The sequence below is a fragment of the Suricata suricatta genome, chromosome 4 (assembly GCF_006229205.1).
Source record: "Suricata suricatta isolate VVHF042 chromosome 4, meerkat_22Aug2017_6uvM2_HiC, whole genome shotgun sequence".
NCBI lineage: Eukaryota > Metazoa > Chordata > Mammalia > Carnivora > Herpestidae > Suricata > Suricata suricatta.
In genome coordinates, this window is record NC_043703.1 from 108118623 (window position 1) to 108136083 (window position 17461).

A 17461-nucleotide genomic window follows, 5' to 3' on the forward strand; every position below is an offset into this window, starting at 1 on the left:
GCTTAATATGTTAAGAATTTTGTAATAGTTCAAGAAGACGAACTGCTGAGAAATGAAAGTGTCCTTTCTGGTCCTTGGAAAATGTTAATCAATCTTTAGGGATTTAACTGTCTTAAAATTTTAACATAAATTCTTCAATGAGCCAAAATCTGAATATTATTGAAGTCTAAAGTGTCAGGCTGTCTCCTGCCTGCTACCACCAGTTATGTATGACTGTGTTCAACAATTCTACTTTAGGGACACTTTGCTTCTTCACAGGAATACTCCTTACTTTCTTCTCAGGACGTTGTGAGCCTTCCTGAAGGAGGGCTTCTTCTGTGTGAGGAAAGGAGACCCCATATAGCCTGTTCTCCCTCATCTGTTCCTTTGCCATCTGACCAAAGAATGCATCTGCAGAAGCCCAAACCGCCCTGTCTCCCTGTCCTCTTCTGACCTTCTCAGTTAGAGTTGAAGTCATCTCCAAGAGCATGTGACTCAGGCTGCGTAATGGCAGTGACCAGGCTGAACTATTATAGACAGACTGGATTAGCAGCCAAGGAGCAGCTCTTCTGACTCGGGCTGCCCAAGGTTTTCTGAGGATTCATCCTCTGGCAACCATGCCACTCAGACTGTAATAGCTTTGTGATTCCAAGGAGTAATTCTGAACTACAACATGGCAAGACCCACGGCAGATGAGCTCATTTTCTGGGTGCACATTATCTCAATTCTACTAACTTGAACAAATCCTCCAAGAAAGAGTTGTGTTTTTGTTTCTAATTGATCCCATTGTAATTCTGTTAAGGCTGTGATTCCATTGCATGCCATGACCAGCACAGCTTGTTTAAGCATGGGATGGTAAACTGTGTCTAGGTCATGAGGTTAGATCTCCTAATGCTGCCTTTTATCGGCACTGTGGGATGGGTGTGGGCTGTCATCATTCAGTGCTCCTCTACATCTTCAATATCAATATCACAACACGAAATGCCTTTGGGACATTCAGAAAGCTGAACATAGGCATGGATTTTTAAAAGGCCAGTCTATTTCCACAATAGGCAAATTAGATTCATCTTTATCCCAATTTGCACACAACCAAGTGAGTTTTGGGGATGTCTTCCTATGTGATAATTAAATGGTAATTAATACACTAAAATTAGGCAAATATTCAAAGTGTGGATCCTTAGGCTAATAGGAAGGAAGCAGCTAAACCTGACTTTTGGCAACCTTAGACTATTGTTCATATTTTTCTCGGAATAAACCTCATCAGAATTGGCTTCTTCATTTAAAGCATTTCTCTTAATTGAGTTTGAGTTTACTATAGTAATAACGTGGCCAAGGGGCAATAAGTCTGCAATGATTGAAGCATCTGAAAGAAACAACTGGCAAAAACTTACCTGGATTTGGGGCTGATTTAAGATTTCTTTCTCTGATATTTTATGCAGATGGTGCTTATTGTTGTTCAGTGTGTATTTTGGTTTTGTCCGTCTGGGCACAGAGGTCAGTCAGCTAACACACCTCCACTACCAATGACTATGTGTCCTTCAATTCTTCAGAGAATTCTCAGAAGTTCAGAGGGCTGTGCTCTCCCTGCTAAGACAAGTTCATTTCATTAATGCTGTAGGCTTTTTCTTTCAGAAAAAAATGTAGGAAAACAGTTTGGCAGTTACTCAAACAGAGTAAGCAAAGAATTACCATATAACCTAGCAATTCCACTCCTCAGTATATATGCAAAAGAATTGAAAACAGGTACTCAGGCAAATACTTGTACATGAATGTTCATAGTAGCAGTATTCATAAGAGCCACAAGGTAGAAACAATTTATCAATGATGAATTGATAACCAAACTGTGGTATACATATGCAATATTCAGTCATAAAAAAAGATATAAAGTACTGATACATGGCTCAGTGTGGATGAACCTTGAAAACATTGTGTGAAGTGAGAAGCCAGATACAAAAGATCACATCTTGTACAAGTCCATTGAGATGACTCATCTAGAAGAGGTGAATTTATAGAGTCAGAAAGTAGACTGATGGCTGTCAAAGCTTGTAGGTAGTTAGGTATGGGATATCTTTATGGAGTAATAAAAATATTTTGGATCCTAATATAGATTTCATAATATCTTAAATGTACTAAATGCCAATGAATTGTTCACTTCAAAATGGCTAATTTTATGTGGGGCTGCTGGGTGGGTTAAGCAACTGATTCTTGATTCTGGCTCAGCTCATTATCTCACTTGTGAATTAGAACTCCATATCAGGCTCTGCACTAATAGTGTGGGGACTGCTTGCGATTCTCTCTCCCTCTCTCTTTGCTCAGTTCCTGCTCTTTCTCTCTCTCTCTCTCTAAATAAGTAAATAAATAAAAATAGAATGGCTAATTTTATGTTATGTGGATTTCATCTTGATGAAAATAATTTTTAAATGTAAACATACTTTAGTCAGCTCTCTGCATTAAGTACATTGCAACTCAATATCCTTCAGTCCTAGGAAACAAGATTATATGCCATAGTTAGAGAAACAACTGTTTGCATCAGTTCCTGACAATGACAAGCTACTTCAGCCACGTATAACATGCCAGATTCATAAAGAGAAGCCCGACAGTTCACCAAGGAGAGAAATGATCCCTGGCAGCTGTTTTGAAATACAAGAGCCATTCATCTCTCTGACAGCTAGAGAGCACAAGATTAAATTTTTTCATGCTTTACAAAATGCTTTCAATAGAAAATTGATATACTGGTTTTCATGAAAAAGAAATCTTGCAATTGGTGATCTGCAAAAGAAAAATGACCTATTTTCGCCCATATGTTCCACTGCGTTTAAATTCTTAGTGCAAAGTTAAAGGCAAGAATTCTCTACTTCCCAGGGTCAGAGCATGTCAGAATTGTCATTCATCATAAAATCAAAGGGATAACAACAATAATTAAGTCTTTGGAAGATAAACCCAGTGAGAGTTAGGAAAATAAAAAAGACAGGGGTATAGGAATTGAGTATTGAGGGATGTCACATGGGGTGGTGATCATTTGTCCTCCCTTCCCAGAGGAAAGAGGGAGGAAGTCTCCCTGTACAGAGGGGCTCCTATTCAGCATGAGTATGTTCTTGCTGCAAGAATGAAGAGAGCCTGAACTAAGATGCTAAAAGAAGCTACAAAGTTCCTTCAGGAGACATCTAAGACTCTGGGAAGCTGATGCATGTGATGAGGTATGAAGGGACACGTCACTTCCCTGACTCTGGGATAGCTGTAATGAGTCAGGATCTTTTGTTTTGTTTTGGTTTCTTCAGAGAAGTTACCTGTCTGGTATCTTAACAGACCTCTCTACCAGTATCTAATGTAATTCCTTTATGATTACTTTCTTGTCTTTTTTTCTTTCCTTTCTTTTATTTGAAGTGTAGTTGACACACGTTATATTAATTTCAGGTGTACAATATAGTGATTTGACAAGTCTCTAAGTTATGTTGTGCTCACCACAAGTGTAACCACCATCTGTCACCATACAAGCTATTGTAATACCATTGACTATGTTCCCTATGCCATACCTTTCATCCCTGTGACTTACTCATTCCATAACTGGTATCCTATACTTGCCACTGACCTTCACTCACTCTGCCCACCCCCCCCCCCCCACACCCACTACAACCACCAGTCTGTTCTCTGTATTTAGGGGTCTGTTTCTGCCTTTTTAAAAAATATTTCATATGTAAATGATATCATGCAGTATTTGTCTTTCTATGACTTATTTCACTTGGCATCATACCCTCCAGGTGCATCCATGTTGTTGTAAATGGGAAGATCTCATTCGTTTTTATGGCTGAGTAATACTTTCTTGTTGCCTTAATCTTAACGGTGATGAGGAACAAAGACATTATCCTCTAAAAAATAACTTTCAAACAGTTGAAGCTGACAGCAAGCAGTAAGCTCATCCCCACCTCAGATGAATCTCCCATTCTCTGAATCAATGGATCTTAGTTCTTGCTCATTTTCGTGGCATTCTTATCACTATTTTAAAGTTCTTTATTATCCTCTGAAATCATCTAAATGATTGGGCAACCTAACTTCATAAAAGAAGCATAAGAGCTATCTGAATAAATGTGCAAAAATATTTGAGTTATTCACATACTTATTTCCAAAAACAGTTACAATTGTTCTATGGGCCACAAAAGCCCTCATTTTTTGGAGAGGTTGGGGTGTCCAGTGTGGGACTGAGGAGAGGCCAAGAAGCAAGGAGAAGCTCTCGATGCACTCCTCTATGAGTAACTGATTAGAAAATAAAAAGTGGCCCTGGAGCCAAGTAATTCCTCAAATTAAATATTAAGGATTCAACTGCCATGCCTTAAATCTTTTTCTACTTTTATTTATTTATTCTTTATGTTTATTTATTTACTTTTGAGAGAGAGAGAGAGAGAGAGAGAGAGAGAGAGAGAGAGAGAGAGAGAGAGAGAGAGACAGCACAAGTCAGGGAGGGGCAGAGAGAGGGAGACACAGAATCCAAAGCAGGCTCCAGGCTCTGAGCTGTCAGTGCAGAGCCCGATGAAGGGCTCAAACCCACTAACTGTGAGATCATGACCTGAGCCAAAGTCAGACACTTAACCAACGGAGCCACATAGGTGCCCCAATCTTATTCTACTTTTATATTTTACAAGGCCAAAAGCAAAGAAACAACAAATGGTTTACTTACCCCCACATAGCCAATCAGCAGTAGAACTGAAGTTAGAATATAGGAGTACTTTGTTGCCAATCTAGTGCCAGTCTATTGAACTAGGAAGATTGCCCAAATTTAGAGGCCTAGTTAATATAAGAAATATAATTCTGATAAAATTTACAGAATAACTCTATATAGTTTATAATCTCATTCTGGTAGTAATTTGATGTTTTGATTAAACTGACATCTCCACACTTCCTTAGTTATGAGATATCTTATAAAGACTTACTATTGACTTATAAAGCAATAATGTAAACCAAGACTGTCAACTGAAATATTCAAATAAGTAATTTTCACTTGCATTTATTGCTTTTTTTTTTAAGTTTATTTATTTACTTTGAGAAAGAGAATGAGAGAGGCAGGGGTGGGGAGGGAGAATCAGAGAGAGGGAGAGACAGACTCCCAAGCAGGCTCCATGCTGCCAGCGCCCAACATAGGGCTTGAACTCACAAACTGTGAGATTGTGACCTAAGCTGAGATCAAGAGTCAGATGTTTAACCAACTAAGCCACCCAGGTGCCTTTCATTTATTGCTTTTATGAGTCTTCATGGCACAGAGGTTATGGTAATGGTTGAAATAGAAAGACTCTGGATACCTTTTTGGTGGGGAAAATGGTCAGCATGTAGACCAGTCAAAATCACACCTAAGCTCAGTTTTTAGGATTTTAGGTAAAAGCCTCAGGCCAAAGGCTAGATTTGCTCTTGTACTTTTCACTTTTCACCATCAAGGAGAATTACAGTGCCTCATACTTGGGAGCTGCTAACAAAATTCTTAGCAAGATCTGAGTCACTTGGAAAAACAAATGACCTGGAAAACAGGGAATAAAGTATGATGAAATATATTTTCAAGTGGAAAATTGTAATTCGTTCATTTCGAGAAGGAAAAAAGAGAACATCACTGCTGGAAGAGCAAAAGATAAACAAGGAAAATGAAATGCAGAACTTGGACAAGAAAGAAACAAGAGAGGTTTATCTCAAAGCATATTTGAAATACAAAATTTTCATAGGATAATATAAATCTCAAGCACTTACAACAAGTCTCTGGGTGAAAAGGACTTCAAGATAAGGGGAAGCCGCCTGGCGAAACTGCTTTCCATCCCCATGGGAGGCAGTGCATATTCAGATCGTCTCTTGTGTTGTGTTCAACACAACAAGTGCCCTCCTCAATACCCATCATCCATTTAACCCACCCACCTCTCCTCCATCATACATATGATATGCTATAATACATGCTCGGCTCTCCTGTTCAATGAAGCTACAGACTGTCATCAGTCAGGCTGAGATGGCTGGCAACCTGTAGGTGGAGACTTGGATTGCATTCCAAAGTCAAAAGAAATTATATCTGGATAATCTGTCATTTTAGATGATTGCTACCTCTTCTCCTTTTTGTTAGCACTGATAATTCTCTCTGCTTTGAAAGTATTTGGGTTAGAGGGGGAAGTCAGGAAAATGGTCTAGTACTTTCAGAAAATTAAAAAACTATGTCCAGGGGCACCTGAGTGGTTCAGTTGGTTGAGCGTCCAACTCTTAATTTCAGCTCAGGTCATGATCCCAAGGCTGTGGGATCGAGCACCACATTGGGCTCCATGCTGAGTGTGGAGTCTGCTTAAGATGCTCTCTCTCTCCCTCAGCCCCTGCTGCCCCCATTGGCATGCTCTCCCTCTCTTTCAAATAAAAAAAAAAAAGTCCAGATAAAACCTTACCCAGGAAAGTGATAAGTCACTTCTATTTAGCAATGGATCAGGTGTTGGAATTTCTCTCACAAAAGAATGGGGCTAAAGACTAACAGCAAGAAATGGGTGTTTACTGAGTTCTCCATGTGTTTGATACTATACCCAAAATGGTTAAGAGCATGAAATCTAGGTCAAATTGTCAGGGTTCAAACCCTAGATCTGTGTCTTATTAGCTGTGTGTCTTTGGGTGGGTTAGTTAACCTCTCTGTGCCACTTCTAATAATATTATTGCTATTAAAATGAGAAGCAGAAACTATGTGACATGGATACAGAGTCTAGGCTGAAAGAAGAAAGATGTTATAGGTCTGGCAGGGTCAGTTCACATATACCTGCTTATCTGGCTCTCACACAGCCACATATTAATGGCTTCTTTGTGTCACTTTAGTATTCTGCTAAAGTTTTGAGGGATTCAAAAATAAATTGGGTATCGCTTCTTCCCTCAAGAAATGTATAGGCTAGAGGGGACAAAAGTTATAATTTAAGGTATTCATCTTTTTAAAATGCCACCAGAGGAGTAGAGATCAATTGTGAGTTCAGGGGAAAGTATGATTACTGCTAGCTGGTTAAAGTCTAGACGCAGCATGACCCAGGAGCAATCCCATCCCCACATCTGAACTTACAGTCTCTCAAATCAGACCAGTTCATTCAGATCACATTCCATTGCTCCCCAATTTACAGGAATTTCACTTTACAAGAGCCAACCAACGAGAGGATGCAGATTAGGCCAGGGAAGAGGCCAGGTGTAGGGATTTCACTGCCACCCCAAGGACAAGAAGAATATATGAAACTTTTCCAAAGAGCCTGTTCCATAATTTGATGGAAACAAATATGATTGGTTTTGCTTTGCCCTCATTAGACCTGAATGCTAAATATCTGAAAAAGAGAAAATATCAGTTGGAATCAATTGTTCCTAACTGAAGATATCTTGTTTTTTTGGTTTTCTAAGTAGGTATATGAACAGTGTCAGTGATGGCTATGCACAACATTCCCAAAAGGTGAGAAGAGTCTAGCAATGAATCATATGTATTAGAGAAAGTTCAAAGTCAGTGAATTGTGTTTTTTAAAGGTGCATTTTAGATATTCTCTTGAGCTCCCAGAAGAGGACAAGCTATAGCTATAAGCTATACTACTTAATAAATGTTCTTTCATTTGTGAGGATGAACACACCAGCCTGGGTATTGTTTAACAAACATATAATCATCATCTTCCCACTCTCCTTTCCTCCCAAATAAATTTAGAGCAACAAAACAGCCATTCCAGCCACACCAGCTTTGTGGAGTTTCTCTTTACACCTAGAGAAACTCTTAACACTTGAATATTATTCTGTCTTGTATTTTAAAATTGTTTCATGTATGTATGTTAGTTTTATATCACTGAGTAAATGATAAGCTTCTTGAAAAGAGAGACATATTTTCGTGCCTTTGGGCAAAGAAGTCCATTGTATATCCTCAATACGAACTTTGGGATTCAATTTCCAATCAAGACAGCATCGTAAATTTACAAGTTGAGACATACTTGGACAATATATGGCAATAATAGTTAAAATATAAGTGGAGAACACTTTGAACATGCAGTGGTACTTCAAAATATGGTAAACACTGTTCCAGAAATGGATTAGAAACACAGCGATATCGTTCAGGCCCAAAGTGGGCAGAACTGTTTAGGATTCAGGGCCAAGACCAGGGCAAGAAATGAGAGCAGAAGTGAGAATCTCGCACCTGTGAAGTTACTGTCCTGGCCACTGTCTGGGGTCTCAGTTTATCTAGGAAGGCAATAGGAAACAGATACCATCTCACAGCAATGACCTGGCCAATCACCAACTTTTTCAGGATTTAGATCTATGGTATCTCTGCATCACTGCAGGACCAGATCACTGAGCTGCCATGAAAGAACTGATAAAACATGCTGGCAAATGCATTTTAATTATTGACTACAAAGAAGAAATCTATTTTTACACCAAGCAATTTAAGTTCTCTATAATGATAAGGAAGATGGGATGAGGTGTTCAACAAGGAGTTAAAATGTGCTAAGATCTATTTCTTGTCAGAGAAGAGGATAGAAATATTAAACAATTTTACACTTCAGGGAAAAATCATAGTTAAGCATATTATATATTAAAGAGTAAAAACATAATCTATGTCCAAACTAGAAGAGGGAGCAAACAGAAAACCCAAATAAGATGGCAGAAATAGGTTCAAATGTATTAGTAATCATAATAAGTTGAACGGATAAAATTCACATGCTATTTTTATCATTATGGTTAAAAGTCAAATTATAAATTTTGTTAAAGACATATGCTTAAAAACAAAACAGAAAGACTGAAAAACAAGGTAAAAAGAAAGAACTATCCCAGGTAAATATAACCTAAAGGAAGGCTCATTTATCAGTTACTACCAGACAAAATATTTAAACAAAACCCATTAATATGTAAAGTAAATAATCTACCAAAGAGATACATCAATCACAAGCTTATGTGTATTTAACAATACAGATTTGAAATTGATACAATAAAAACTGAACTAAAAGAAGGAAGGAAAATTCAGAGTCTTGACAGGTAAAAAATGTCACGTTCAGAACAGTATCACAGAAGATAACTGAATGAATGGATTATTTGTAGAGATGTACACAGGGTTGAAAGAGCAAGAAGGAATGGTGAGGACCAAATAACCGGCCACAGTGGGAAGCCATGACTCCCCAAGGAGATGAGGGAACCATATTACTAGAGTTCAATGAGAGCAAGAGCTATGCTGGAGGGGTCGCCCAAAATGAGTTCTCACCCTTGAGGGGGTACAAGGAAGTATGTCAAACCTAATTAGAAATTAGAGGGAAAGAGAGTGGGGCAGAAGGCTAAGAATGGATTTTCTTCTTAATTTATCATTTACCACCAGCAGTTCATTTTATATGAGCATCCATAGACAATAAGGCAATAAGAATAATTTTGCACAATAATCATAGTGAGAAAATTTCACATAACCCTATCAGGAACTGACAGACAAAGTGATCTGACCAAGAATTAGTCAGATATACATTTGTACAATACAATTAAAAAGCTTCATTGGACAGATGCGGTATGTGTGTGTGTAAAGAGAGACAGAGAGCATCTGCTCCCAACAAGTAGCAAGTATACATTCTTTCTCAGCATCTTTGCAATGCAGTATTTATAAAGTTACCATACTATATCACAAGAGGATCAAATGCTAAATAATTGATATTACATAGAACACAATGAAACTCAATGAGAAATCAGCCTTTAAAGATTTATATGTGTTGATACAAAATGATCTGCAAGATGTATATCCAAGTGAAAAGAACAAAGTGTAAAGCATTATCTCTATCCTATTGATATTTGCATAAAATCATCTGCCTCTACTTATATATGCACAGAATATACTTAGATACCTAAGAAACTACTAATAGTGGTTGCCTATGGGATGGGAAGGTAATTTCCTTTTTTTCTTTTTTCTTTTTTTGGTATTCTGAATCTTCTATAATATTTGTGTCATTACTTTAAAAACCCTAATTAGAAATGCTAAATGAATTATGTTATCCTAAATTTCTTTTTAGTCCATTCTCAAGGCAGATTCCCTAGCTAATTTTGTAGGATGTAGGATTTTAACCCAAATGAAATAGCTACCATGGTTTACACTATGGTATGCCAAATTTCCACTTAGCTTTCTCATTTAGTGTTTCCTACATAGAAAACAATATAATAATTCCAATGTGTCTCTTTCCACTGACCCCTAAGTTGAGGTGACTTCTGAAAAAATAAAAGCTGAGCTCTTGAACATAAACAACATTCCTGTGACCTCTAAATGTGCATGTTGTACTGTTCTTTGAGAATTTCTGTTAGGGATGGTAGTAATTTATACAGCAGTTAAACAGAAACAATACAGTGGACAAATAAAATGATTAGAACAAGAAACTAAATATTAAAACAACTGACTAAAATGAATGTCAAGTATGGGACATATATGGGGTGCCTGGGTGGCTCAGTGGGTTAAGCATTTGACTTCGGCTCAGGTCATGATCTCGCAGTTTGTGAGTTCAAGCCCTGCATTGGGCTCTAAGCTGTCAGATTCTGGACTCTGGAGTCTGCTTCAGATTCTGGATTTCCTACTCTCTCTGCCTCTTCCCTGTTCATGCTCTGTCTGTCTCTCAATAATAAGTAAACACTAAAAATTTTATATATAAAAAAAGAATGGGACATCTAAATTATTGTATACATTTTTAAGCCTAAATCCCCCTAGTCTGAAATAGTTAACTGAGTATGCTACCATACCTGACAGATAGTCATTAACATAGAGCCTGATATGTCAATAGCAAAGTAATATCTCATTTGACATTTCAAGTGATAATAAGGACAACTGAACAGAAAGCCCTGAAAGAAACAGTTGTGTTTTTTAAATTTTATTCATTTATTTTGAAAGAGAAGCATGTGTAGGATAGGGGCAGAGAGAGAGGGAGAGAAAGAATCCTAAGCAGGCTCTGCCTTGTCATCATGGTGACTGAGGTCGGGGCTGGATCTCACCAACCGAGAGATCATGACCTGGGCCAAGACCAAGGGTCCCACGCTTAACTGACTGAGCCACCCAGATGCCTCTGATCTGAACAATTCTTTTTTTTTTTAAGTTTATTTATTTTGAGAGAGACAGAGAGAACACGAATCATGAGTTGGGGAGGGGCAGGGAGAGAGGGAGAGAGAGAATCCAAAGCAGGCTCCACACTATCAACGCAGAGCCCAACTTGGGGCTCTAACTCATAAAACTTGAGCCAAAACTAGGCGTCCGATGCCTAGTTGACTGAGCCACCCAGGCACCCCTGAAACAAACAGTTCTTTAACAGAATTCTTTATATAGAAGAACTGATGATCCCTGTTTTTATAATTCATATCCTGTTTCAAATACATGAATCAAGGAGAATTGGCATGAGTGCATACACTGAGTTGCCACTCAACTCCTTGATTTGTTTGCAAACTATAAAATGGTAATGAATGTTCATTATCCGCCTCCTTCAGAGGGGAGGCATCCTGCACTAAGCAGAGGTGGTCAGCTCACAGGTATCTGATGGGCCCAGGTCAGAATCCTCAGCAAACTTCAGCTTTCCTCTCTCACTTGGTGTCCAGTACTTGCAAGCCTGGCTGGCCTTCTGCTCAGGTTTCCATGTGTCCTCTACCACATTAAGGCCTTACCCTAATCAATCCTTCCTAATCAAAACTTGGGAGCTCCAAAAGTTAACAGCATGGGTTTTGGATTCAGAAAAGACCCAGATGGAAATCTCAACATGCTTGCTATTCTATTTGCTCCCTCTTGATCACACTCTCCACCCTCTTCAAAGCAGCTTCTTATACATACTATTATCTCCTTGCTGCTCTCTGGGAGCTATTCTCTCTCTTGATACTTTAATCAAATACTAGGCCCAATTTACTGTACTATTCATTATAGTCCCCCACTCTGTATCCTCATTTCACTGTGCTTTGTGAAAAAGACAGTCTCTCCTTGAATTGTCTTCCTTCAAGTTTGCCAGCTGTTTCTGGTTAAAACCTAGACTGGTATGCTGCACTTCACCTCTTATTAGCTGAATAGACGTGGGCAGACAATTTAACTCCTGTTAGCTTAGGTTTCCTCATTCATAAACTATGAAAATATACCCTCCTTAGAGAAGTACATAAGGCAACATATGTGGCACTTTGTAAATGTGCTCCTCCCCGCATCTCTCTGAGGGGCTAAGGACTTCCCAGTAGTTGCACATAGCACCTAACTGGCTGGACTTCTCTGGAATTAAGGAGACTTCACCAGTCTGACAACGAATGTTTCCTGAAGCTCCTGCTACTGTGTTCTGCAGAAACCCCTCCTGTAATTTCCAGATCTTGACATCTCACTATCCCCACTGGAATGTCTCAGAGGTACACTAAAATTCACAGTGGCCGAAACAAAACTCGTGCTCTTCCCTACTAAACTTTCTCTCTGTCTCCTCTAATTCAGTAAGTAACATCACCATCTATCTAGTTTTTAAAATTAGTAATCTGGGAGTCATTCTTGACAACCTTCTGTTTACTATAACCGATAAGCAGCAATTCTTGTCAATTCTGCATCCTGTATTATCTCTCTGGAATTTGTCTATTTCTATTATGCCTCAAACCTGATACCACAACCATCACCCAGGCCACCATTATTTCTCACCAGGACGACTGTAATAGCCTCGCCTCTTGCCCTTTCTAGTCCAGACTCCACAGGGCCACCAGGCTGTTCTTTTAAAACAAAATAAAACAGTTACTACTGACATCTAGTAACTCCTTACTCCTTTGGCTCCAGCTACAATGGCTCCTCAGGTTTCTTGATGTTGATAAGCTTTTTCATGTTCCTGGGCCTCTCTACAAACCACTCCATAGAATGTTTCCTTTTCCCCACCCTTCACACTTGGCTGATTCCTGTTTACCCTTCAGAACTGTAAACTATGTATCACTTCCTCACAGCCACTTTCCTCTCTCCCAAGGTCCTAGTAGTGTTCTGCTAGCATAAATCTCTAAGACTCTTGTTACATCTTTGCAGCCCTTATCATAACACTAATTGAAGAATTCTAGAACAGAAGCTCCATGCTGTAGTTCATCATTGGTTGCCCAGCCTCTAACACAATGCTTTCCATGTAGTTGGCATTCTTTAAATAGATGTTAAATTATGGAGGAGTGAATGCATATTAATGCTGGTCTGGACAGTATCCAAGTTTACCATACCCTCCACCTGCCCCAGTTTGATCTGCTGGTGAGACACACTGTGGGCCAGTTATTGCCCTCTGGCCCCACCCATGCTGGTCTGATTCACCACTGAGATCTCTCACATTTCCACCAAAGCTGAGGAAACATGGATTGAAAATCCTTAGAGAAAACATTCCTATTTTCCCCCTACTCTTTCATTACTGTTATTATAAAAGTATTGTGCTGAGAAAATTTGGCAAAGTTCAAAAACATAAAAAAGGGGGAAAACCCCTCCCATAATCTCAATATCCAGGACAGTGTCTGTTTTAAACATTTGGTAAAATTGTGTGGCATTTCAGTAGATTTCCTACCTGGATTTCAATCTGAAATCCTTTTATCCTTAACTGACAACCCACACATCTAGCACATCTGCCCAATTTGGGAAAGTTCTGTGAGGGATAAATAAGAACCCCCAAAGTACAGACTGCCCAGTAACAAAGGAAAAACACCTGAATAATGCATTTGGTTTGATGTCATTGTTCATTGCTAAACTGAAATTCTTCACCATTAATATATTTATGTTTCACAAAAGGAAAAATAATGGGCTACAAGTGCCATATTTCAATGACGTTCTAACTTTCCATTAAACTAATAGACTTAAAAATGATATTAAGCCTTTTTTCTTCTTCTCCTTCTTAATTACTAAAGGGCAAAAATGCACTCTTTGAAAGAACCGTATCAACACTTTTACTGTGGAACACATTTACTGGGGAATCGATTTGCCAGTTCTCCTGCCCCTACAGATCTTACTCATCATTGATCCTGACTATATTTTCATATATTTAAAAATAATAATTCTTCTGTAACACATTTAGTTTCAAAACGACATTAATGATATTTCGGTATCTGCAAAGATTTAAAAGGCAAATATAGGACATTATGGGGCAAAATTTAAGAGTAGCTTGAGGAACACCAGTGGAAAAATGGGCAGTAAGCTTTAAAATTCTACCTGAGAGCAATTTGAGAAAGCCCTCAAACTAACCAGGCACACTAGCCTCTCTTGTTTAAAGAACTCAATGAGAGGTTTGTTACTAACCAGTTACCCTGAAAAGTTCACTTCAGCCAGACAAACTTGGACATGTGAACTACTCTTGAAAAATCTGTGCGGAGAGCAATTCATTTGTGTGTCTAGGACCCTGGCTCTGAGCCTAGAAGAACTGTTTTCCTACCCATTCCCCTCTGGAATTTTTTATGATAATCTTATAACATCTTTATACTTGACAAGCAAATTGCTTCTACCTTGAAACCAAGCAATTTAAAGAAGTTAAAAGACTCTCCCCCTCAGGAATATAAATTTCAGAAAACAAAGTAGACATAGTACTATTTAGCAATTGATTGTAGTGAAACAGAAGAATTCTAGAAGAATATTTGAAGATAAAATGAATGTATCTTGTAACATCTAACTATGCACAGATATATATGTAGCATAATAAGGGAATAGAAAAAAGGAAGAAGAAAGGAAGTTACAGAGTTGTTTTACCTAGGCAGTAGCCTTATGGCTTTTGGGGAGAAGGAAAGGCTGCTCTTAATCTACCTTAAGTGTATGTAAACAGCAGCAAAATAGTCTTTCAGAAACCAGACCCACATGTGGAGCCACATGGCTCCTATTCACAGGAACTATGGTTGGCCTAACACCAGTGGCTGGACTAGGGCAGACTGAGGGCCGGGGCTCAACCTTCTCAGGAAGGGGCAAGTGTAGGGTCATCCCTGAGAATGGGTGCCTCCTTCGATGTTGAGCCCTGAGCACCTCACACCTCTCACTCTACTTCGGGTCCTGTCACATGCTCTGTGATATCACTCATGTGACACTTTTTCAAAGTAACGCATTATACTTTATTTTATTTAAGTCTTACAACAACCCTAGGAATTAGATATATAATCACCCTCATTTTGCAGATGAAGAAACTGCAGCTCAGGGTCACATGATTTACCGGTTACTCCACCAGTGAGTAGGGTGTCAAGACTTGAGCATAGGCTTTCTGAGGTCAGCCCTGGCATTCTTCTACTCAATGACCCACTCATGTGCCACTCAGAATGGTCTATCTCTGATTTCTAAGGGCATCACTTCAGCAAGCATCAAGGAAATTTTCAATATATAGTCTCATAAACACAAATGAAAAATACTTCAAAGACACAATAAACTTTCCATCTATTCATCCAATTCCTATTTAGAAGCAGGACCAAGAATTATATATTTATACCAAAAAAATCCGTAGTCTATATTCTATAAGAATACAAAGCATGGCTTTTGAAAAAGACTTAATTTTATCTTTAAAAAAAGCCACTCCATATTATCCAAACTCATGATATTCCCTACAAAATATACAAACAAACAAACATCTAAATAAAATGTTGACATGGAGATCATATGACTCAGTATTTTCCAACCCAACACTGTCACAAAGGGAAATAGAGGTTACATATTGGCAGCTTTATTTAAATTATCTTAATATATTTTTATTAAAATAGTATCTAAAAATTTTTAACATAAAACCACTTCATAATATACTATACAAAATGATAGTTTTTAAATTCCTGGGAAGTGGAGTTGTTCTGTGAAAAGCAGTTCTTGAATTAAAAAAGAAAAAAGTGGAGAGTAGATTCAGTGCTTGTATTTTCCAGGTGAATCAATTGACCCAACTAAGAGAAGTGGCCTGTCCAAGGTTACTCAGTTAGTGGCATCCCCAGACCACTTTCCCTGAACCTTGATGCCTCCTGATAATACAGCAAGGTTTTTCATTTTTATGCTAAAAACAAATCAGAAATGTTGCACAACTCAAATTTCTTTTTTCTTAAACATGTGTAGTAACTTTTATCTTCTGTTGAAGGCTTTCCCTCTTGCCCTTACCCTTAATTAAAGGGCTACAACCTTTATAACAAATTTCTGCACAATATTTAGGTTCCCTATAGCATTTGTGTAATGGAAAAAAATGCTATCAAAAAATAAAGATTACAAAGAGGAAGTATAAATTTTGTCACAGAGAGATGCTTTTTCTTTTCTTCCTGGGCCTGATATCCACTCTTGTGTTACTTTCTTTTAATATTGAAACTCATCAAGTATAGTTCATGCTGACTTTTCTGCCAGGGTGCTTCCTTGACTATCATTTGTTTGTGTCCAGAGAGGATGGGAGAAAGAGCCAATCCCCCAGGCAGGGAGCATAAGAAACAATTGTAGCTCAGTATTTGTAGTCAAGAAGGTGCAGTGATTACTGATGCTAGGGGAGAAGTAGAAAAAGAATGTATATCCACAGAAAGACATACACATGCATGGTATGCCCCCAGAGGGACATTGGTATGCATTATCTCATTCAATCTTCCCAAGGACTTAGGAGGTAGATACTATTGTTATCCCCAGTTTTTACAGGAGGAAACTGACTTGTCTAAATAACTGACCCAAGATCTTACAGCTAGTATGTGGCTGAACCAGGATCTGAACTGAGGCTGTCAGACTCCAAAAACCCATGAGGAAGAAAGTTTTCTCTCTTCTGTTTGGGACAAACAAAATAAAAAGGAGTAGGAATGGTCAATCTCTATCAGGAACAAGTAATGCCACAATGAGTGAAGTTCTCTAGATGTTCTGTGTTCTTTACCTAAAGTCTCCAGGAGACAGGTGGCCATGGTGGTAAGGCAAAATTCTCAATGGCACTGGTTTAAGAGCAAGAAAAGGCACTGAGAAAAGGGAAGGGAAAGAATGGGCAGTAATAAGAGAGTATCATTCAAAGAGCAAAACCAGAATGACTAGTTAAAATAAATTTTAACCAACTGTTGATGGTTTCACTGCTATGTTCCACAAAACCAAACAGTTGCCTTGGCCAAGCTTATATTGTTGTTTTCAATGGCATGTGGGAGAAAGGTGAAATAGCCAAGTTGATGAAAGAAAAGTATTAGCAGCTTTTAAAAGAGGAGGGGACTTTACGAACTGGAAGGTTCATTGCGTCACTGACTCAAATAATGCAGTTGTTATTTTTTTTATTGAAGTAAAATTCACATAACATAAACTATTGCCTTAAAAAATGTACAATCCATTGCATTTAGTACATTCACTATATTAAGCAATCATTACCTTTGACGGGAACCAAGGCATTTTCCTCCCCCTAAAAGGCAGTCTTAGATACACAGTAATTGCAGTTTTGCTAAAATACTGTGAGAAAAACTAGCAAAAGAGAGAAAGTCAAACAAATGTTCCAGTGAAATGGACAGAAGCTACTTAATGAAATTAAGAGAAACAAAATATTTAACAAATATTTTTCTAAGACATTAAAAAAAAATTTCCTGGCGAAGCAAACTTTACTGTGGCCCTGAC

General features: G+C 38.3%; 1 long non-coding RNA gene across 1 annotated transcript in view; it reads right to left on the minus strand.

Moving 5' to 3' along the window:
• Positions 1–1515, minus strand: part of LOC115289011 — a 46879-nt gene extending 45364 nt beyond the window's left edge. Inside the window, exon 1 of the long non-coding RNA XR_003907336.1 lies at positions 1371–1515. This is a non-coding gene — a long non-coding RNA (uncharacterized LOC115289011). The remainder of the gene's footprint in view (positions 1–1370) is intronic.
• Between the last annotated feature and the right edge of the window lie 15946 nt (positions 1516–17461).